The sequence below is a fragment of the Somniosus microcephalus genome, chromosome 9 (assembly GCF_052327205.1).
Source record: "Somniosus microcephalus isolate GS21.2 chromosome 9, FLI_Smic_1.0, whole genome shotgun sequence".
Classification (NCBI taxonomy): Eukaryota; Metazoa; Chordata; class Chondrichthyes; order Squaliformes; family Somniosidae; genus Somniosus; species Somniosus microcephalus.
In genome coordinates, this window is record NC_140995.1 from 95,881,456 (window position 1) to 95,905,322 (window position 23,867).

The following is a 23,867-nucleotide window of genomic DNA, read 5'->3' on the forward strand; positions in this document are numbered from 1 at the left end:
ATTGCATAGATGAACAGGAAGGGATATCACTCCATAAATGTGCAGGAGGTTTCTGATCACAGAAATATGATTCTGCATGTTAAATCCTATTATCCAGGGAGTGGCCATAATGTTTTCATTATGCAGCAGTCCATGGTGCCTGCATTTTTTGAAGGTCCTGAGAGAATGAACAGTTGGCTTTTGTGAAACCTCTTGCATTTATAGCTATTGACCCCAATTCAAAACCCCACAAGGAGTAGCAGAGTCCAAATACAATGAGGTCATCTGAATTACTGATGAGCACAGCATAGTGAAGCTAAAGCTAGAATTCTATTGTTTGGACTGCTCAAGCAGGGCACGATTCTACATTCCAGCCAAAAAGTATCCAAAATCCTCACTGTCTGCTGCATGCTGCACAATTTTGCTGTCAAACAAGAAGTGAGCATCCGCAGTATTTTGCTTTTTTATCCTTAACTTCTTTAGTTAGCCACGGTTGGATCACTTTTCCTGTGGAGTTTTTGTTTCTCAATGGAATGTATTTTTGTTGAGAATTATGAAATATTTCTTTAAATGCTAGCCACTGCTTATCTACCGCCAGACCTTTTAATCTATTTTTCCAATCTACCTTAGCCAACTCACCCCTCATACCTATGTAATTGGCTTTATTTAAGTTTAAGACTCTAGTTTCGGACTTAGGCAAGTCACTCTCAAAATTAATGTGCAATTCTATCATATTATGATCACTCTGCCCAGAGGATCCTTTACTACGAGATTGCTAATTAACCCTGTCTCATTACACAATACAAGATCTAAAATAGCCTGTTCCCTGGTTGGTTCCATGATATATTGTTCTAGGAAACTATCCCAAATGCATTCCATGAACTCGTCCTTCAGACTACCTTTGCCAATTTGATTTGTCCAGTCTATATGAAGATTAAAGTCTCCCAAGATTATTCCATTACCTTTGTTGGAAGCTCCTACTATTTCTTGATTAATATTCTGTCCAACGGCATAGCTACTGTTAGGGGGCCTATATACTACACCTACCAATGTTTTCTGCCCCTTGTTATTCCTTATTTCTACCCATACTGATTCTACTTCCTGATCTTCTGAGCCGAGATCCTTTCTCGCTACTGTCCTTATGTCATCCTTTATTATCAGGGTTACTCCCCCTCCTTTTCCATTCTGCCTGTCTTTTTGAAACATCAAGCAGCCTGGAACATTTAGTTCCCAACCTTGGCCACCTTGCAACCACGTCTCTGTAATGGCTATTTGATCAAACCCATTTATCTCTATTTGTGCCATTAGTTTGTCTATCTTGTTACGAATGTGTCGTGCATTCAGATAAAGAGCCTTTAATTTAAATTTTTACCATTATTCCTTGCCTTGACCTTAATCCCTGCTGCACTGCTACCGTTAAACTCTCTGGGGGGAAAATTCAGTTGGTTTGCGCCACCCGTTAGTGCCTTAAGAGCGCCTTAAGTTTGCTCCACTCGCGAAATTGACCAGACATTTTGCAGCAGTGCTAAACACTACCGCCATGATCTCCTGCGCCCGCAGATCATGATGTCAGTCGAGCATGCAATGCCCCGGTAGCGCCCTGGACTGGATATTGAGTGGCACCCCTGCCTTACCGCCTGCCGCTAGCAACGACAGGTTGAGGGGAACGTTTTGCAGTTGGGAAGGGACTGGGGGAGCGCTATTTAAAGGCGACCACTTCCTGCCTTTTTTTGTCAGCGACATTTTTGCACCACGCATCCTGAGAGAGAGAGACTTCTGGCGATATTCAAAGCTGTGTTGAGGAGTTTTGGGTACTGAGCAGCACTTTGCAGGTTCATTTTGATTTGATCTTCCTTGCATCGACTTAGAAGAGACTGTGGGGGCTGTATCCTGAGATCTTTCCCTGGTCCTCTCCATTGTTCTTTCCAGCAGACTTGATGTACAATGAGCAGGGTGTGGATGGAGAGCAAGATCTACCCTCCCCTTTAAGAACTGGCCGGTGCCAGTGTGTCTATGTTCCATTGCTGACTGACATCACATGAGCTCCGCCAGCGCTCTGAGGTAGCGCCTCGCTCCTCGGCCTTTGCGCCTTAAGACAGGTGTGTAGCGCCTGATTTAATGCTCCAATCACCTCCAGGGGGGACAGAAGCCAAGTTTGTAGTCGGAGGCAATAATTAGCGCCAGGCGCTAAACTTTGCGCCCAGTTGATAATTGCGCCCCAAACGGGGCGACACCGAATTTCTCCCCCTTTGTCCCTTCCTGTCACACTCTGCTTATTTTTAACCAAATCGTAACACTGCTCTATTGCCCTGACCTTTCTCTTTAGATTTCTAAATTTCCCCTAACCTGACACCCCCCCTGTAATGTATGTACCTTTAAGGGGGGAACTACTTTCTATAGCTCATGTATACTGTAGTACCGGCAGTGACCACACCTGTATATAATCTGTTGTTTCAGTTGCAGTTTGAACCACGTTGAGTAAACATCTGTTGTACCGTTCTCTGCAATCCTTTTCTTATTATTACACGGACGTAACAGTGGCGACGAGCAAGTTCAAACCTACCTGCAACTCTGCATCATCTCCCAGGGATTCGCTCCTGGAGAACAGTGGAAGAAGGTCGGGTCCAGAAGCACGGGCGTCGACCACGGGCAACCGCCCAGTCATCCAGCGGAGATTTGAGCATCGCAGGGGAGGCTGTCGAGAGCCAGGCTTGGCTTTCCAGTCACGGTGGTCCAGTGAAACGGGCTGTCAACAGGTACTGCGCAGACCCTTCCTGGACAGCGACGGGCTAGAGCCCGACCGAGTGGCACAGAAAAAGGCCGAGTAGCGTCGACGGGGGAGAGAGAGAGGGCAGAGCGCACAGGGCGCAGCCGGTGTTCAGGACCGAGCGGCGTCAACGGGGGAGAGAGGCGAGAGAGAGCAGAGTGCAGCTGGTGGTCAAGGGCCAAGCAGCGTCAACGGGGGAGAGAGGCGCGCAGGAAAATGCGAGGTGCTGCCATTGCCACGAGGACCGCAGAGAGCGGCGTTGATAGCAGCGCAGGAGCAGCGCAGGAGCAACACATGAAACCCACAGGGCGTCGCCATTGGCCACGAGGACCGCCGAGACGGCGTTGGCAGCAGCGCGGGAGACGCCATTTTAAGCCGCTGCGGGGAAGGAAGGAAAGCACGGGGGACGCCATTGTAAGCCAGTCTAACAACACCCAAAAATGCCGAAGAGTGGCAGTATCACAGCGTTCGACAATGAAGTCGAAGATTGGATGACATATGTCAAATGCATAGAAGTATACTGCAAGGCGAATGAAGTGCCAGATGACAAGAAAGCGCTGGTATTGTTGAATTCAATGGGTGCAAAAATGTATGGCTTACTACGAAACCTAGTAACCCCAGAGAAGACAGTAGAAAAGGATTTTGAAAACATAGTGTCAATCCTACAGGACCACTTAAACCCCACACCGCTGCTGATAGCAGAAAGATTTAAGTTTCACAAAAGGAACCAGCATAAAGATGAAAGTAATGCTGAGTATTCAACTGAACTGCGCAAGCTATTGAAACACTGCCAGTTTGGAATGGGACTAGCAGATACTTTAAGGGACAAGTTTGTGTGTGGGCTTCAAAGTGAAGGAACCCAGAAACGGCTTCTATCAGAAAAGGATTTTAAGCTGGACAAGGCTTTCAGCATTGCAGTATCACACAAAGCAGCAGCATGGGGCACTGCAGAGATACAACGGAGACCACAAGAATATGGCACAAATGAAATGTCATACGGAACAGTGAAGTGCTATCGCTGCGGCAGAAAAACACAGGAACATAATGATTGCTGGTTCAAGGACAAAGTGTGCAGACAGTGTGGAAAAGTGGGACACATAGCAAGAGTCTGCAGGTCGGGAAAGAAAACCAGCAGCAAGAAATCTCCACAGGAGAAGTACAAGAAGGTACATAAGGTGACGGAGAGTAGTTCAGACGAACAGAAGAGTGATACAGACTCCGGAAGCAAGGAGCTGGGTTGTCTGAAACTACATAATGTGATCAAAACGGAGGATCACCAAACTATCTGGGTCACGCTCAAGATAGCAGGAGTCCAAGTGAAAATGGAATTGGACACAGGATCAGCCCTAACAGTCATAAATCAAATCAAAATCAAATCAACTTTTATTGTCATTGTTAGTGCACAAGTGCAGTACAACGAAATGTAGGCTTGCGGCTCCCGAGAGTGTACATTTGGATGAAGACATTTAAACATTCAACATACATTTGGCTTGTAGTATATTAACATAAATATAACCATATGAAGTGCATTGGCAGATGTGCAGGCTTTAGAGTTTATTTGTGGAGTTCAGTAGGATGACAGCCCTGGGAAAGAAGCTGTTCCTAAATCTGGTTGTACGGGTGCGAATGCATCTGTAGCGTCTCCCAGATGGCAGGAGGGCCAACAGATTGTGGCTGGGGTGGGTAGGGTCTTTGATGATGGACCGTGACCTCCGTAGACAGCGTTTCTGGTATATGTGCTCTATGGTCGGTAGCCGGGTGCCGGTAATGCGTTGGGCAGTTTTGACTACCCGCTGCAGGGCTTTCTGGTCATAGTAACTACAGCTGCCATACCATACTGTGATACTGTGAACTGAAGGGACTACAAGCGGCTATTCTCACATATACCCTTGAGAGATACAAAGATTGTCTTGAAGACGTACACGGGGCAAAAAGTCTACCCTAAAGGAAAAATAAGGGTGAACGTTATATATAACGGCAAGGAAACACCAAAAATGGACCTATATGTATTGCCAGATGGAGGACCACCACTACTAGGGTGTGAATGGATCCGGAAGATACAGCTAGATTGGCATTCCATACAAGCACTGACTGTAGATGCCAAAAAGGATGACGACGTCACACCTGGACGACTGTCAAAAATGCTAACTGACGCACAAGAAGTGTTCCAGCAGGGACTCGGAACACTAAAAGGCATAACAGCGACGATCAAAATAGAGGAAAATGGAAGCCCAAATTTTTTAGGGCCACACCGGTACCTTATGCGATCCGCCCAGCCGTCGAAGCAGAGCTGGAAGGTTTGGAACGTTCAGGAGTACTGTCCAAAGTGGACTGGAGCGAGTGGGCTACACCAATCGTTCCTGTAATGAAGAGGTCGTTGAGTAATACGCCTGGGGAACCAAAGAAGGTTCGCATCTGTGGGGACTTTAAGGTGACAGTGAACCCAGTCCTTCACACTGTGCAATATCCGCTTCCGCGGATTGAGGATATTTTCGCCTCGCTATCGGGAGGGAAACGCTTCACTAAGATTGATCTGGCCCAGGCGTACCTGCAAATGGAGGTAGAAGAAGCCTCGAAACAGTACCTCACGATCAACACTCATAAAGGTCTCTACCAATACAACCGGCTGGTGTTCGGGGTAGCATCAGCTCCGGATATTTGGCAAAGGGCAATGGAACAAGTCCTGCAAGGGATTCCAGGGACCCAGTGTTATTTGGACGACATCCTGGTCACGGGCGAAAATAAAAGTGATCACCTCGCCAACCTGGAGCAGGTGCTCACTAGATTGAAGGAATATGGGCTCCGAGCTAATCGCCACAAATGCGAGTTTTTCCAGAAGCAGATCTCGTATTGTGGCCACGTTATTGATAAACAGGGGTTACATAAGTCCCCTGAAAAGATTGAGGCAGTAGTCAAGGCTCCAGCACCGGAAAATGTGTCACAACTGAGGTCGTTCCTCGGGCTGGTGAACTACTACCATAAGTTCTTGCCGAATTTGTCTACCGTACTACACCCACTGAACACCCTACTGCAAATGGGGGTACCATGGAAGTGGAGTGACGAATGTAAACGAGCTTTCCGGAATAGCAAAGCATTGATCACATCAAAAGAGGTGTTGGCTCATTTCAACCCAGCACTACCAATTCGGTTGGCGTGTGATGCATCACCCTGTGGCATTGGAGCGGTGCTGTCGCACAAATTCCCAGACGGCTCGGAGAGGCCAGCAGCCTTTGCGTCTCGGTCACTAACCTCAGCCGAGCATAACTACGTCCAGATTGACAGGAAGGCCCTCAGCCTAGTGTGGGGAGTGAAAAAGTTCAATCACTATCTGCACGGGCAGAAGTTCACCTTGCTGACTGACCTGACAAAGAGCTGCTCAGGATGCCAGAAGGTCCAAAATGCACCACCACATGCCCCTCTACACCCATGGGAGTGGCCCTGATCTCCATGGCAACGGGTGCATATTGATTTTGCTGGTCCATTCATGGACTCAATGTTTTTAATAGCCGTGGATGCGCACTCGAAATGGCCTGAGGTGATCAAAATGTCCTCCACCATCACGGAGAGAACTATTGCAGTCCTACGGACCATTTTTGCCAGGAACGGCTTGCCAGAGCAGATTTGCTCTGATAACGGACCACAGTTTGTGTCCAAAGAGTTTCGAAGATTTATGAAAAGGAATGGGGTAAGGCATTACACATCCGCCCCGTATCATCCAGCCACAAATGGATTGGCTGAGAGGATCGTACAAACCTTTAAAAGAGCAGTAAAGGCCATGTGCGATGACAACATTCCACTGCAGCATAAGGTGGACAATTTCCTGTTAGCCTACAGAAATGCGACACATGCAGTCACCAACCAGGCCCCGGCCATGATGTTCTTTAACCGAAGGTTGAGATCTCGTCTGGATTTGCTCAGACCAAACGTACGAAGAGATGTTGAGAGTAAGCAATTCCAGGACATCAGTGAGATGCCGACAAGGAGCTTCAATGTAGGGCAACCAGTCTTGGCCCGCGACTACCGAACAGAGAAATGGCAACCAGGAATGATATGCACACGGCAGGGGCCACTAATGTACACAGTGGATGTTGGGGAGAGCATCGTGAGACGCCATGCTGACCAGATCCTAGAGTCACAGGAACGAGTCAACCCCATGCCATGCCCATACGTAGCTGGTGATGATCCCAACGTACAGGTAGCATCTACCCCAGAAACAGTAGCATCGGAAGCTGATGAACCAACCGACGACAGGGGGCCAGAATCGCCTCCGCACCAAGAGCAAGACACTCAGGAAAGGCGCTATCCAGAATGGATCAGGAAGCCTCCCCAAAGACTGAATTTATAAATAGACTATTTTCAGCTAATGTTGCATGTTAAAAGTGTTAATTGTAATTAGTTTGATATTTAATTGTTAAATGAGTGTTATCGTACTGTTAATCTAAAAGGGGAGGTGTTGTAATGTATGTACCTTTAAGGGAGGAACTACTTTCTACAGCTCATGTATACTGTAGTACCGGCAGTGACCACACCTGTATATAATCTGTTGTTTCAGTTGCAGTTTGAACCACGTTGAGTAAACACCTGTTGTACCGTTCTCTGCAGTCCTTTTCTTATTATTACACGGATGTAACACCCCCCTTTTTTAGTTTAAAGCCCTATCTACAGCCCTAGTTATTCGATTCGCCAGGACGATGGTCCCAGCCCGGTTTAAGTGGAGTCCGTCCCGACGGAACAGCTCCCTCTTTCCCCAGTACTGGTGCCATTGCCCCATGAATTGAAACCCCTTTTTCCCACACCACTCTTTGAGCCACGCATTTAACTCTCTGATCTGCTTGACCCTATACCAAGTTGCGCGTGGCTCAGGTATTAAACCTTGTGGTTCTGCTTATTAATTTAGACCCTAGCTCCTCAAACTCCCTCAGCAGAACCTCATTCTTAGTTCTACCTATGTTGTTGATTCCTTCATAGACCATAACAACTAGATCCTCCCTCTCCCACTCCAAGTTCTTCTCCAGCCGCGAGGAGATATCCATAACCCTGGCACCGAGCATGCAACACAGCCTTCGGGACTCTCTTTCGCTGCTGCAGAGAACTGTATCTATCCTCCCTTACTACTACCATATTCCTTCCTTCTCCCCCCCCAACTTGGTTAGGCCCCTGTACCACAGTGCCGTGGTCAGTTTGCCCATCATCCCTGCAGTCCTTTTCCTCATCCATACAGGTAGAAAGTACCTCGTACCTGTTGGACAAGGTCCAGGGCTGAGGCTCCTTAATCACTACGTCCTGGGTCCCCATATCTTCCTGACTCGCAGTCACACCCTCCTGTCGCTGACCACTGACAAAGTCTAAAGAACTACTTAACCTAAAGGGTGTGACTGCCTCCTGGAACAAAGTGTCCAGGTAACTCTCCCCCTCCCTGATTCATTGCAATGTCTGCAGCTCGTACTCCAGCTCAACAACTCTGAGCCGAAGTTCCTCGAGTTGCAGACACTGACTGCAGATGTGGTTGCTCGGGAACGCGATGCTCTCCACAAACTCCCACATGCTGTAGTTACGACACACCACCTGCCCTGCCATCTCTAACCTTGTTTTATTTATTAATTCATTAGTTAAAGATTTTATTCAATTGATATTTTAGGTTTATTGTTTGATTATTTTATTTAGTTTAAGTTATTAATAAGTACTAGCATGTTACAGTTTCTCAGCTCTTAATTTAACCCCCTTCCCTAACTTAGAGAGCAAAAAAGAGCTGTAATACTCACCAACCAATCACATACCTGCTGTCCTGTGACTTCACTCTTTGATGTTATTTTTGAATCGGAGCCTCATCGCTGCCGCTGCTTTAATTCAGGTCCGCTCTCGGGCCGCTCTTTATCCTCTCGCCACTGCTGCTGGTTTAATTCAGGTCCGCTCTTGAGCCGCTCTTTATCCTCTCGCCGCTGTCGCTGCATTAATTCAGGTCCGCTCTCGGGTCGCTCTTTATCCTCTCGCCGCTGCCGCTGCCGCTGCTTTAATTCAGGTCTGCTCTCGGGCCGCTCTTTACCCTCTCGCCGCTGCCGCCGCTTTAATTCAGGTCCGCTCTCGGGCCGCTCTTTATCCTCTCGCCGCTGTCGCTGCCGCTGCTTTAATTCAGGTCCGCTCTCGGGCCGCTCTTTATCCTCTCACCGCTGCCGCTGCTTTAATTCAGGTCCGCTCTCGGGCCGCTCTTTATCCTCTCGCCACTGCTGCTGGTTTAATTCAGGTCCGCTCTTGAGCCGCTCTTTATCCTCTCGCCGCTGTCGCTGCCGCTGCTTTAATTCAGGTCCGCTCTCGGGCCGCTCTTTATCCTCTCACCGCTGCTGCTGCTTTAATTCAGGTCCGCTCTTGAGCCGCTCTTTAACCTCTCGCCGCTGCCGCTGGTTTAATTCAGGTCCGCTCTCAGGTCGCTCTTTATCCTTTCGTCACTGCTGCTGGTTTAATTCAGGCCCGCTCTCGAGCCGCTCTTTATCCTCTCGCTGCCGCTGGTTTAATTCAGGTCCGCTCTCGAGCCGCTCTTTATCCTTTTGCCGCTGCTGCTGCTTTAATTCAGGTCCGCTCTCGGGCCGCTCTTTATCCTCTCGCCGCTGTCGCTGCCGCTGCTTTAATTCAGGTCCGCTCTCGGGCCGCTCTTTATCCTCTCGCCACTGCTGCTGGTTTAATTCAGGTCCGCTCTTGAGCCGCTCTTTATCCTCTCGCCGCTGTCGCTGCCGCTGCTTTAATTCAGGTCCGCTCTCAGGCCGCTCTTTATCCTCTCGCCGCTGCTGCTGCTTTAATTCAGGTCCGCTCTCGAGCCGCTCTTTATCCTCTCGCCGCTGCTGCTGCTTTAATTCAGGTCCGCTCTTGAGCTGCTCTTTATCCTCTCGCTGCCGCTGGTTTAATTCAGGTCCGCTCTCGAGCCGCTCTTTATCCTCTCGCTGCCGCTGGTTTAATTCAGGTCCGCTCTCGAGCCGCTCTTTATCCTCTCGCTGCCACTGCTTTAATTCAGGTCCGCTCTCGAGCCGCTCTTTATCCTCTCGCTGCCACTGCTTTAATTCAGGTCCGCTCTCGAGCCGCTCTTTATCCTCTCGCTGCCGCTGGTTTAATTCAGGTCCGCTCTCGAGCCGCTCTTTATCCTCTCGCTGCTGCTGCTTTAATTCAGGTCCGCTCTTGAGCCGCTCTTTATCCTCTCGCCGCTGCTGCTGCTTTAATTCAGGTCCGCTCTCGGGCCGCTCTTTATCCTCTCGCTGCCGCTGCTTTAATTCAGGTCCACTCTCGGGCCGCTCTTTATCCTCTCGCCGCTGCTGCTGCTTTAATTCAGGTCCGCTCTCGGGCCGCTCTTTATCCACTCGCCACTGCCACTGCATTAATTCAGGTCCGCTCTCGGGCCGCTCTTTATCCTCTCACGGCTGCCACTGCTTTAATTCAGGTCCGCTCTCGGGCCGCTCTTTATCCTCTCACCGCTGCCACTGCATTAATTCAGGTCCGCTCTCGGGCCGCTCTTTATCCTCTCACCGCTGCCACTGCTTTAATTCAGGTCCGCTCTCGGGCCGCTCTTTATCCTCTCGCCGCTGCCACTGCTTTAATTCAGGTCCGCTCTCGGGCCGCTCTTTATCCTCTCGCCGCTGCCACTGCATTAATTCAGGTCCGCTCTCAGGCCGCTCTTTATCCTCTCGCCGCTGCCACTGCATTAATTCAGGTCCGCTCTCAGGCCGCTCTTTATCCTCTCACCGCTGCTGCTGCTTTAATTCAGGTCCGCTCTCGGGCCGCTCTTTATCCTCTCGCCACTGCCACTGCATTAATTCAGGTCCGCTCTCGGGCCGCTCTTTATCCTCTCGCCGCTGCCACTGCATTAATTCAGGTCCGCTCTCAGGCCGCTCTTTATCCTCTCACCGCTGCCACTGCTTTAATTCAGGTCCGCTCTCGGGCCGCTCTTTATCCTCTCGCTGCTGCTGCTTTAATTCAGGTCCGCTCTCGGGCCGCTCTTTATCCTCTCATCACTGCCGCTGCTTTAATTCAGGTCCGCTCTCAGGCCGCTCTTTATCCTCTCGCCGCTGCCGCTGCTTTAATTCAGGTCCGCTCTCGGGCCGCTCTTTATCCTCTCGCCGCTGCTGCTGCTTTAATTCAGGTCCGCTCTCGGGCCGCTCTTTATCCTCTTGCCGCTGCTGCTGCTTTAATTCAGGTCTGCTCTCGAGCCGCTCTTTATCCTCTCGCTGCCGCTGGTTTAATTCAGGTCCGCTCTTGAGCCGCTCTTTATCCTCTCGCTGCCGCTGGTTTAATTCAGGTCCGCTCTCAGGCCGCTCTTTATCCTCTCGCTGCCGCTGGTTTAATTCAGGTCCGCTCTCGGGCCGCTCTTTATCCTCTCGCCGCTGCCGCTGCTTTAATTCAGGTCTGCTCTCGGGCCGCTCTTTATCCTCTCGCCACTGCTGCTTTAATTCAGGTCCGCTCTCAGGCCGCTCTTTATCCTCTCGCCGCTGCCGCTGCATTAATTCAGGTCCGCTCTCGGGCCGCTCTTTAACCTCTCGCCGCTGCCGCTGCTTTAATTCAGGTCCGCTCTCGGGCCGCTCTTTATCCTCTCGCCGCTGCCACTGCTTTAATTCAGGTCCGCTCTCGGGCTGCTCTTTATCCTCTCGCCGCTGCCGCTGCTTTAATTCAGGTCCGCTCTCAGGTCGCTCTTTATCCTCTCGCCGCTGCCACTGCTTTAATTCAGGTCCGCTCTCGGGCTGCTCTTTATCCTCTCGCCGCTACCGCTGCTTTAATTCAGGTCCGCTCTTGAGCCGCTCTTTATCCTCTCGCTGCCGCTGCTTTAATTCAGGTCCGCTCTCAGGTCGCTCTTTATCCTCTCGCCGCTGCCACTGCTTTAATTCAGGTCCGCTCTCAGGTCGCTCTTTATCCTCTCGCTGCCGCTGGTTTAATTCAGGTCTGCTCTCAGGCCGCTCTTTATCCTCTCGCTGCCGCTGGTTTAATTCAGGTCCGCTCTTGAGCCGCTCTTTATCCTCTCGCTGCCGCTGGTTTAATTCAGGTCCGCTCTCAGGCCGCTCTTTATCCTCTCGCTGCCGCTGGTTTAATTCAGGTCCGCTCTCGGGCCGCTCTTTATCCTCTCGCCGCTGCCGCTGCTTTAATTCAGGTCTGCTCTCGGGCCGCTCTTTATTCTCTCGCCGCTGCCGCTGCTTTAATTCAGGTCCGCTCTCGGGCCGCTCTTTATCCTCTCGCCGCTGCCACTGCTTTAATTCAGGTCCGCTCTCGGGCTGCTCTTTATCCTCTCGCCGCTGCCGCTGCTTTAATTCAGGTCCGCTCTCAGGTCGCTCTTTATCCTCTCGCCGCTGCCACTGCTTTAATTCAGGTCCGCTCTCGGGCTGCTCTTTATCCTCTCGCCGCTACCGCTGCTTTAATTCAGGTCCGCTCTTGAGCCGCTCTTTATCCTCTCGCTGCCGCTGCTTTAATTCAGGTCCGCTCTCAGGTCGCTCTTTATCCTCTCGCCGCTGCCACTGCTTTAATTCAGGTCCGCTCTCAGGTCGCTCTTTATCCTCTCGCTGCCGCTGGTTTAATTCAGGTCTGCTCTCAGGCCGCTCTTTATCCTCTCGCCGCTGCTGCTGCTTTAATTCAGGTCTGCTCTCGGGCCGCTCTTTATCCTCTCCTCACTGCCGCTGCTTTAATTCAGGTCCACTCTCGGGCCGCTCTTTATCCTCTCGTCACTGCTGCTGCTTTAATTCAGGTCCGCTCTTGAGCCGCTCTTTATCCTCTCGCCGCAGCCGCTGCTTTAATTCAGATCCGCTCTCGGGCCGCTCTTTATCCTCTCCTCACTGCCGCTGCTTTAATTCAGGTCCGCTCTCAGGCCGCTCTTTATCCTCTCCTCACTGCCACTGCTTTAATTCAGGTCCGCTCTCGGGCCGCTCTTTATCCTCTTGCCGCTGCTGCTGCTTTAATTCAGGTCCGCTCTCGGGCTGCTCTTTATCCTCTCGCCGCTGCCGCTGCCACTGCTTTAATTCAGGTCCACTCTCGGGCCGCTCTTTATCCTCTCGCCGCTGCCTCTGCTTTGTGCATGATGTTGCCAAACAGCAGCGTGTAGATGAGACAGGGAGGGGTCAAAAATAGACCCTTGGGAAACTTTGGAGGTGTGGGGATGGGAAGAAAATCCATTGCTAGAGATACTGTGGCTACAACTGAATGGACAAGACAGGAACCAAGCAAGGGCAATCCCAGGGAGCTGAACTGTGGAGAACAGCCATCAGAGAAGGATGGTGGGATTGGCTGCATCAAAGGCCGCAGCGAGATCAAGGAAGTTGAAGAGGATAAAGCATGAACATGTCTGCAGGTGAGTTTCCACATCGCACTGCAGAGACAATTTTCCTTAGACATGCTACAAAAGGTGTGCCTCTGTGCGTAGATGTGGGCTCATGGATAATGACAAATCAGGCAGTCAATCGCAATTATTGTCTCATTGTTCTCATATCCCTCCTTTCATCATTTCCCTCCAAATAGCACACAAATAACGGGAATCAAACTGGCTGCCAATATTGTAGGCTTGACCCGAAAACGTTTAAAATTACCTTGCAAAACAAGATAGCAAAAATAAACTGTACCATAGAATTGAATTTCCTCAGGGTTTCGCCCAATCATCTGCCGTAAATCCATTTACATATTTTACCCTGGGGTTTCCGTGGATCATCTGCCAAAGTCACAGTGGAAAAAACGGGAGCAACTCCACGGAAATTCAACCCCCATAAATTGACATTGAAATAGCATTTCCATCTTCAGCTATTCGAATTCATCACTGTCTGCTTTAATGCTAATGTCACGTCAGCATAGAATGGTTCTCCCTGCGACGCACACTTCACTGGTACAGCGCACGGAAATGGATGAGGACAGAACAATGGGATTTCAAGGCAGATAAATAATTGAAGTTAGTGGAAAAAGGCATTTCTGGAGTGGTGGGGCCATAAGACAGATGAATGGAGTAAAAGGTAGGCGAGAGCTTCTCTATTATATTTAAAGTAGATGTAATCAGATGGGGATAAGTGTATGCACTTATCCTGTGATTCTTGCCAGGAATATACTATGCTTTAGTGTCACCGGTATAAAGTACATGGCACAGAAAAATCCAATCTGTGCTGACATGAATTCAGCATATAAACAGATGCTGGCAAATTTCAAACAAATAACAGACTAGAGGAGAAAGGATTAAGATGCAGATCTGAGATTGCAGAGAGAAAGAAGAAAACAGAAAGAAAGAATACCAGAGAGAAAAAGGTGACGATTGAGAAATAAATGAGGAAACGAAAAGTTTAATAAAACATAAAATGAAAGATGAAAATAGAGAATCAGAGAAACAGAAACAGGGAAAATAATAAAAATTGTCAGCAGAAGAAAGAAAAATATATAAACAGAGAGAAAGAAAAATAAACAATAAAAGTTAAAGAAATATAAATAATGAAAAGGAGTAAAAGAGAAAGGCAGGAAAAAAGGATAAATAGATTAATTTTAAATTATCTTCATCATTCCAGAGGGGAAGAAGGAAGTAGAGAGAGGGGCAATTAGACCGAAAGAACAGGCTCCATTCCAGCTTGTTTATTTTTTCTTTTAGCATGACTCTCAATGTTGAAGTTTAAATATTGTCATGCAGGTAATTCTGACAACGCATTAGGCAGGGTATTGTTTCATTATCCTGGTAACTAAAATATATTCTATTAACAATATTCTGTGTAACAATAACAATGAACCTTTAAACCATAAATTGTCCTGTCTGTGGTAATGCTCCTGCCCATTACCAGAATAACTTTAGCAGCAACGCTGCTTTTGACATAATTATTGAAGTTCACTTTTTCTGCGGTTCAATTCCAAACAAACCAAATTGGCACTGATTTTCTGCTTGATGGTAATTTTAACACCAATTTACTGTCATGCACAAATGGTTGGTTAAGCTTAAATGTCAGTTAGCTAATGTTTCTGCTGGTTCATATTTTTCTACATAGCTTTAACAAAGCAGGAAGGGGCACAAAGTCTATTGCTCTTCCAGCACCCTCCCACGGTAAATCCCACAGGAGTGTGTGGATGAAGGACTGGAAATTAGGCCAAGATACAAAGCTCGGAACAATGTGTCATGGTGAGTAAACTGACTACGCAACTTATCTGCTCCATCTACTCCATAATGGGCCAGATCTTACAGGAAAATAACGGTGTGTTAATGACACACGCTGTTATTAATGTGCAAATCAGCCAGCAAATTCAGGGGATTAGCTTCCAGAATTTGCTGGTTGATTTACGCCACTCCACCATTTGCTTTACACAAACAGCATCTCGCCCTCAACCTCCCCCTTATTTTGAAGAACTTGCTGGATTTGTATATTAATCACCATTAATCTCGCCGCAGAAAGGGTTCGAATTTAACAGTGTAAGTACCTTTTCAACAACATGATAATTGTTAATCAAATGCCAATCAACATCTCTGGCCCAGAAAGGGAAACATTTAAACCATTCAATCTCATTCCTGCAGGTAGTAACTTGTTGTTAGAGATTTTAAAAAAGTCCATTTTAAATTTTTATATTTTTTTCTTACTTTTCCTTTCTGTCACTTTTTTCTCTCAATACAATCTTTCTTTCCTTCTCTTTATTTCTCTTTCTGTACCTGATTGGAATCAAATTCACCCTATTTTCTTCTCCATCGTTCCTCTGTTTCTTTCTCAATCCTTAAGTCTCAATGGTTAGGAAGATACACTGTTCGTCCTGCCGTTAACTAAGGCCCCAGATGCCCTGTTACCGTTGCCATGCTATTATAAGTTTGTACTTCCAGCACGGTATGGGGCAAAAACAATTTGAGTTGAAGGGTGCAGGAAAGAGTATAACTAATGGTGTACACCACAAGATGCCCTGCTCCAGCAAGATCTGGCCCAATGTCATGCAACTGGGAAGTACATCATTTTGCATCTTACCAGATTGCACATTGTCATGGTCATTGTCTATGCTCTGCAGGTGCATACTGTCCTCTAGAAAGCTAAGAAATGTTGGAAGAAGTGGAACAAGGCTTGAATATGGCTTTTGCAGCTGACTTGTCCCCTCAGCCTCTATTGTGAAGTCCAAATATGAATTATTTCACAAAGAACTTTCTGTATATAATTTGGAGATTTTAAAGACTGTTACTGGAATGGTACTTAAGTAAGAATTTATGCACAGTATTTTACAAGCTACTTTTACTGTACCAGGCAATTTCATGGTAGAAGAAAACGTAATTTAATTTTACCAGACATCTGTGGCTTTGAGTCACCTTCTGGAATGATTTTCAAAATTTTTACAAAGTTACCTTGCAACCAACTTAGAGATTCAATTCCTCTGTGTGCTATTTTTAGTGGTTCCCTTAAATTCCTCTGTGCAATATTTTAATAAAGTCTCAGTTGCATTTTTAGGTTTTACTCTAGATATTTTTCTTGAGTTATGTATCTCAGACCATTTCCATTGATGATTCTGTGCTCACAATGATCTGGAGTGTGCCTTCACCTGCCAATGTCTAAGAGATTTATAGGGAGCTCAGGAACAAATAGAAAACCCTCATTCCTGTGTTTCAATTTACTAGTTATATCACATGTCTTCCTTAACTTCAGAAGGCAGCATAAAAACACTTCACCCCCCCACTATCTCATGTCCAACCATATTGTTCATAACCTTAGCATCCTATATGACCTCAAGTTGAGCTTCTGACGCCATATCCTCTCCATTACAAAGACAGCCTAACAGCCTACCTCCACCTCCATAACACCCCTGCCTCAGCTTATCTGCTGCTGAAACTCTCATCCATATCCTTCTCACCTCCAGACTCAACTATTTCAATGCTCTCCTGGTCAGTATCCGATCCTCCACTCTCTGTAAACTTCAGCTCTTCGAAACCTCTGCTGCTCATATCTATATCCTGCTTACACATCACTCCTGTCCTTACTGATCTACACTGGCTTCCGGTTCCCCAATGGCTCCAATTTAAGATGCTCACCCATGTGTTTAAATTGCTTCATGGCTTAGCCCCTCTCTTTCTCTGTAACCTCCTGCAGCCCTACAATGCCCCCCACCCCCATACGTCTCTGTTACTCTGACTCCAGCCTCTTGTGCATCCCCTTGCTATTACCCAAATATTAGCAGTTGTGCCTTCAACCAGCTAGGTCCCAGGCTCTGGAGAACCCTTCCTAAACTCTTCTGCTTTTACAACTCCCTCTGCTCCTTTAAGAACCTCCTTGAAAACACTTCTTAGACCAAGCTTTTGGTCACTACTCGTAATCTTTTCCTCTTTAGCTTAGCATTCTTTTTCCTTATGCCCCTTACATGCTATATAAATGCACGTTGTTGTTGTTGTCATTGTTGTTGTTGTTGTCAACCTCCACCACCATCGGCAATCTATCATTCACAGATGTATCAATGAAGGGTTGTTCATGAAGGTGGACTATTTCGTCACTTCCCCAGTCGACAACCTGCAGCAGGATGAGAGGGCACTGAATTGTTTCTGCATGGCAGGATTCGCCAAAGTCCAGGGTGTTGTTTGTTGTACCCATGTGACCCTACATGTTTCTACGCACAATTCCTTTACCATCATAAACCTCAAGGGCTTCCACTCTTTTCAACATGCAGGTCTTCCGTGACTGTCAAAATTGGATTGTGCAAATGAATGAGCACTTCCCAGGCAGCACTCCTTACCTGTCCGTTTAAGGCTGTCGGGATTATTTGAAAATTGCATGATTGGCTGCCAGGAGATGGTGGTTACCCTTTTCAGCCTTGGCTCATGACATCTTTGAGACACCTAGAAACAGCAGAAAACAAGGCCTGTGCAGCAGGAGGCTCATTAATAAACACATGAAAAACATCTTGAGATATAGATGTTTTGATAGATCTGGGGTTAACCTACAATATAACCTGCCAAGGTCCCAAAGTACCTCATTATGTGCCACATGTTGCACAACTTTGCTATCCAAAGAGGCATAGCTATGGAGAAGGCACCTATCTGTGGTCAGGGGCTACGCAAGATAAAGGTGAGGGGCCAGAGGAGAGTCCTGTTAAACTACCTTTGTAATCATAGAAAGTTACAGCACGGAAGGAGGCCATTGCAGCCCATCGTGTCTGCGCCGGCCAACAACGAGCTATCCAGCCTAATCCCACTTCCCAGCTCTTGGTCCGTAGCCCTGCAGGTTAGAGCATCCCAAGTGTACATCCAAGTACTTTTTAAAATGTGGTTAAGGTTCCTGCCTCTACCACCCTTTGAGGCAGTGAGTTCCAGACCCCCACAACCCTCTGGGTGAAGACATTTCCCCTCAGATCCACTTTAAACCTTCCCCCAATTAGTTTAAACCTGTGCCTTCTGGTTTTGACCCCTCTGCTAAGGGAAATAGGTCCTTTCTATCCACTTTATCTATGCCCCTCATAATTTTATACACCTCAATAAGGTCTCCCCTCAGCCTCCTCTGTTCCAAAGAAAACAGACCCAGCCTATCCAGTCTTTCCTCATAACTAAGATTCTCTACTCCCGGCAACATCCTTGTAAATCTCCTCTGTACCCTCTGTAGTGCAATCGCATCTTTCCTGTAATGTGGTGACCAGAACTGCACACAGTACTCTAGCTGAGGCCTAACTTGTGTTTTATACAGTTGAAGCATAACCCCCCTGCTCTTGTATTCTATACCATGGCTAATAAAGGCAAGCATTCCATATGCCTTCTTAACCACCTTATCTACTTGGCCTGCTACCTTCAGGGATCTGTGGACATGCACTCCAAGGTCCCTTTGTTCCTCTACACTACTCAGTGTCCTACCATTTAATGTGTATTCCCTTTCCTTGTTAGCCCTTCCCAAATGTATTACCTCACACTTCTCCGGATTGAATTCCATTTGCCATTTTTCTGCCCACCTGACCAATTTATTGATATCTTCCTGCAGTCTACAGCTTCCTTCTTCAGTATCAACCACACAGCCGATTTTAGTATCATCTGCAAACTTCTTAATCATACCCCCTATATTCAAGTCTAAATCATTGATATATACCACAAAAAGCAAGGGACCTAGTACTGAGCCCTGCGGAACCCCACTGGAAACAGCCTTCCAGTCACAAAAACACCCATCAACCATTATCCTCTGTTTCCTGTCTCCGAGCCAGTTTTGAATTCAACTTGACACTTTGTCCTGGATCCCATGGGCTTTTAACTTCGTGACCAGTCTGCCATGTGGAACCTTATCAAAAGCCTTGCTAAAGTCCATATACACTACATCAAATGCACTACCCTCATCTACCCTCTTTGTTACCTCCTCAAAAAATTCAATCAAGTTTGTCAGACGCGACCTTCCCTTAACAAATCCGTGCTGACTAACCTTGATTAATCAGTGTCTTTCTAAATGAAGCTTTATCCTGTCCTTCAGAATTCTTTCCAATAATTTTCCCACCACTGAGGTTAGACTGACTGGCCTGTAATTACTCGGTCTATCCTTTTCTCCCTTTTTAAACAAGGGTACTGTAATGATATCAGCAAATAGTGATGTTATTTGCCTGTTTGATTATCATGCCTTATCAGCATGTTTGCAGGTATTGATTACTTATGCCTGACCAGCAGAGGTCATGTGACCGAGACAAGCAAGGCAGAGCAGTTTAGTTTCGGTTTCGTTCTAGATGCACCACAGCATCATGTCTCCTGTAAAAGCTGTATAAAAGAGTTGAACAGACTTTAGATTAAAACTCATTCTCTTTCATAAATGTCTCATCATTGAACCCACAAAGAAATCAATACAGGTACCACATTAGCAGTTCTCCAGTCCTCCGGCACCACACCTGAAGCCAGAGAGGATTGAAAAATGATGTTTGTTAGTCCCCCCCTTCTTTCTTTAAGGGCACATGTTTGGTCTGAGCCCTCCGGATCTCTTCCTTGAATGCCTCCCACTACTCTGACACTGATTTACCTTCAAGCAGTTAGAATCATATGGCAGGCTCGAATAGATGTGAATTTTATCGAAGTATTGCATTCGCCCAATGCATTAACAGTCCTTTCCACACCTGCAACATCCATGGGCCAAGTACATCTTCCCTAACATTGTCTTCTGCACAAGTTCAAAAGAAATCATAGATTCCACTGTTTTCGTCTGCTAAAATGTCTTTCTACATCCCCCCCCAAGAAAACTCTCTGGAAACATTTGAAATAAATTGCAACCAAATTTATGCCCCTCCATGTGCTTAGTGTGTTTTGTCTAGGGATTTCTTCTTGGTGATAATGCATCTTATACATTGATAGTTCCTAATTTGTTGGTCCTTCCAATGTCTGGAATAAGTGAAGTTATGTCTCAGTGGGAGCCTCTTGGTTTTGAGGTGGCCCTGTGTCTCCCTGTGCTGGGTCATGAGATAGTCCTGCAACTGGCTGCACGATGTCTGATATCTCAGTTCTTTCCTGGGTCTGCCCGCTTTCTGACACATTTTCTGTCCTTTCAGAAGCGGGACGGTTAGCTGGAGAGGACATGTCGTGGCGTCCTGAGATGCAGCAGCCTTATCAGTGCTTATTCCTACCATGCCCCTGCTCAGGGAACTCCTTCAGCATGTCCACAGATCTGTGGGCAGCACAGCCCTCCATAAAGGCTATCTCTACTCAATAGCTTAACATGTTGAGGCTAGACAAAAGACCCTCTCACAATTTGCAGCCCAAAGCCTCTATAGCAGCAGTTTTGCAGGAGATACACTAATTGAGCTTAGAATTTCTGCTACTGGGTGCCGGTTGCAGATATCCCTGAAGTTGCCTTGTGCTACATAATAGACTACAGCGACGAGAAGCCAACAAACATGATTTCATAGATACAATTAGTGGACTTAAAAAAAAAAAAATTCTAGGAATATGGGCATTGCTAGCAAGGCCAGCATTTATTACCCATCCCGAGTTGCCCTTGAGAAGGTAGTGGTGAGTCGCCTTCCAGAACCGTTGCAGTCCATGTGATGAAAGTACACCAACAGCAGTGTTAGGTAGGGAGTTCCAGGATTTCGACCCAGTGACAACAAAGGAATGGCGATATATGTTCAAGTCAGGATTGTGTGTGACTTGGAGAGAAACTTGGAGATGGTGGTTTTCCCATACGCCTGCTGCCCATGAAATTCTAGGTGGTGGAGTTTGCGGATTTTGGAGGTGTGGTCGAAGAAGCCTTAGTGAGTGTGGGTTTCTGCACATTGCCATTGGAACAAGACCTTGCTCTGTCAAGCCCATGTGGTAGCTGGTGAGCAACGGCCACCCCACGTTAAAAGAATTCATGCACAGGCATTTTCCACCCTTTAAAATGAGGTTTGGGACCTGGAACGTCATGGACAACCCCAACAGCGACAGGCTGGAACGCCGTACTGCCATCGTTGCCTGGGAGCTCAGATGTTTCGACATAGACATCGCCACCCTAAGCGAGACCCGGCGGGCATGGGAAGGCCAGCTCAAGGAGCAAGGCGGTGGTTACACCTTCTTCTGGAAAGGCAAACCTGAAGAAGAACGCCGCCTCCATGGGGTAGGCTCCGCCATAAAAAATGAGCTAGTTGGACATCTCAGAGACTCCCCTTGTGGAATAAACGAACTCTACGGCTCACCCTAGCCTGGAACCAGTGCGCTACGGTCATCAGTGCACACGCCCCAACACTGGAAGCCACAGACAAGACCAAAGAGGAATTCTACTCCAGCCTCGAACAATCCCTGTCCCGAGTCCCAACGGTCGACAAGCTGATCCTACTTGGCGACTTTAATGCCAGAGTTGGAAAGGACACAGATCTCTGGGAAGGTGTGATCGGCAGAGAGTGGGTAGGGAAAGCTAACCCCAACTACACCCTCCTCCTGACGAAATGCTTAGAACACGGCCTTGTCATAACCAACACCTTGTTCCGTCAGAGAGACAAGTACAGGTAGACTACCTTTTATCCGAACTTCCGAAAACCGAAACCCTCTAAAAACCGAAGGTTTTTTCGTTCAGCGTAAGTCGTGCGCACGACATAACCAGAGTGGCGCACGACTTACGCTGAGCAGAGGGTCAGTGTAAGTCATGCGCACGACCCCGACCCCCGCTGACGACCCCCCGCGGACCCCTGCCGACCCCCCCGCCAACCCCGACCCCCGCCGACCCCCCGCCGACCCCCCCCGTGGACCCCCGCCGACCCCGACTCCCGCGGACCCCCCCGCCGACCCCCCCCGCCGACCCCCCCGCCGACCCCCCCGCAGACCCCAACTCCCGCCGACCCCCCCGCGGACCCCCGCCGACCCCGACTCCCGCCGACCCCCCCGCCGACCCCCCACGGACCCACCCCCGACAAATTTCCCAGTCTTATAAAATACCTTCCGAAATCCGAAATTTTCCGAAAACTGAAACACGGCTGGTCCCAAGGTTTTCGGATAAAGGATAGTCTACCTGTACTAGGCTTCATGGCAACACCCTCACTCCAAGCACTGGCATCTGCTGGACTACGTCATCATCCGAGCGAGGGACCACAAGAACGTTCACATCACCCGCGCCATGACAGGAGCTGATGACTGCTGGACAGACCACCGCCTAATCCGCTCTGTCATCTCCATCAACGTGGCCCCAAAACAGCGGTGGCAACAGAAACAATGCCGCAGGAAAATCAACGCTGGAGCACTCAAAGACCCTGCTAAGAAAGCCCTATTCAGCCCGCGCCTCACAACCAACCTGATGACTCCCAGTGATTCAGAGACACACAGTGCCCACAGCGCCTGGTCTGCACTCAAGGCCTCCATAATCAGCACCTATGAAGAGACGCTCGGTCACTCGACCAAGGAATACCAAGACTGGTTTGACGAGAATGACCAGGAGATCCAGGAGCTACTAAGTCACAAGCGCACAGCAACAGAACTCGAGAGCAAGAAAGCCGCTCTACAGACACCTGAAGGCCGAGGTCCAACAAAAAACTCGCGAGCTAAAGAACAGATGGTGGGTGGAGAAAGCACTGGAGATCCAGCAGCTAGCTGACAACCATGATGTGCGTGGATTCTTTAGCGCAGTCAAGACCACCTACGGCCCAAGCACTCAAGGTCCTACCCCACTGCAGGCCAAGAATGGAGAGGTACTCATCAAGGACAGAGAGGCAGTCAGTGCCCACTGGAAGGAGTACTTCGAAGACCTCCTTAACCGAGAATCTGTCTTCGATGCGAGTGTCCTCAACTCCATCCCACAGCATGCTACCCGCCACCACCTCAGCACAACCCCAGCCTGCCATGAGGTTGAAAAGGCCATCCGACAACTGAAGAACAACAAGGCCTCAGGAGCAGATGGAATCCCTGCCGAAGCACTAAAACATGGCAGAGAAGCACTATTGGCGCGAATACATGAACTCATTTCACTGACTTGGAAGGAAGAGAGCATGCTAGGGGATCTCAGAGACGTCGTAATCATGACCATCTTCAAGAAAAGCGAGAAGTCCGATTGCGGTAATTACAGAGGAGTCTCCCTGCTGTCTGCCACAGGGAAAGTCATTGCAAGAATCCTCCTCAATCGCCTTCTCTCAGTGGCTGAAGAGCTCCTCCCTCATAATGCGGATTTCGCCCACTAAGGGGCACAATGGACATGACCTTCACCGCGCGTCAATTACAAGAGAAATGAAGGGAACAGCACCAATCGCTGTACATGGCCTTCTTTGACCTTACAAAGGCCTTCGACACTGTCAACCGTGAGGGACTTTGGAGTGTCCTCCTCAAATTTGGCTGCCCTCAAAAGTTTGTCACCATCCTCCGCCTGCTTCACGACGACATGCAAGCTATGATCCTGACCAACGGATCCACCACAGACCCAATTCTCGTACGGACCGGGGTCAAGCAAGGCTGTGTCATCGCACCAACGCTCTTCTCGATCTTCCTGGCTGCAATGCCCCATCTCACCCTCAGTAAGCTCCCCACTGGAGTGGAGCTAATTTGCAGAACAAACGGAAAACTGTTCAACGTCTGTCACCTGTCCCATCTTCTGTCATTGAATTACAGTATGCAGACGACACTTGCGTCTGCACACACTCTGAGCTCGAACTCCAAAGCATCTTCAACACCTTCACTGAAGCGTACGAGAGCATGGGCCTTACACTAAAAATCCGTAAGAAAAAGGTCCTCTACCAACCTGCCCCCGCCACACAGTACTGCTCAGCAATTACCAAAAAT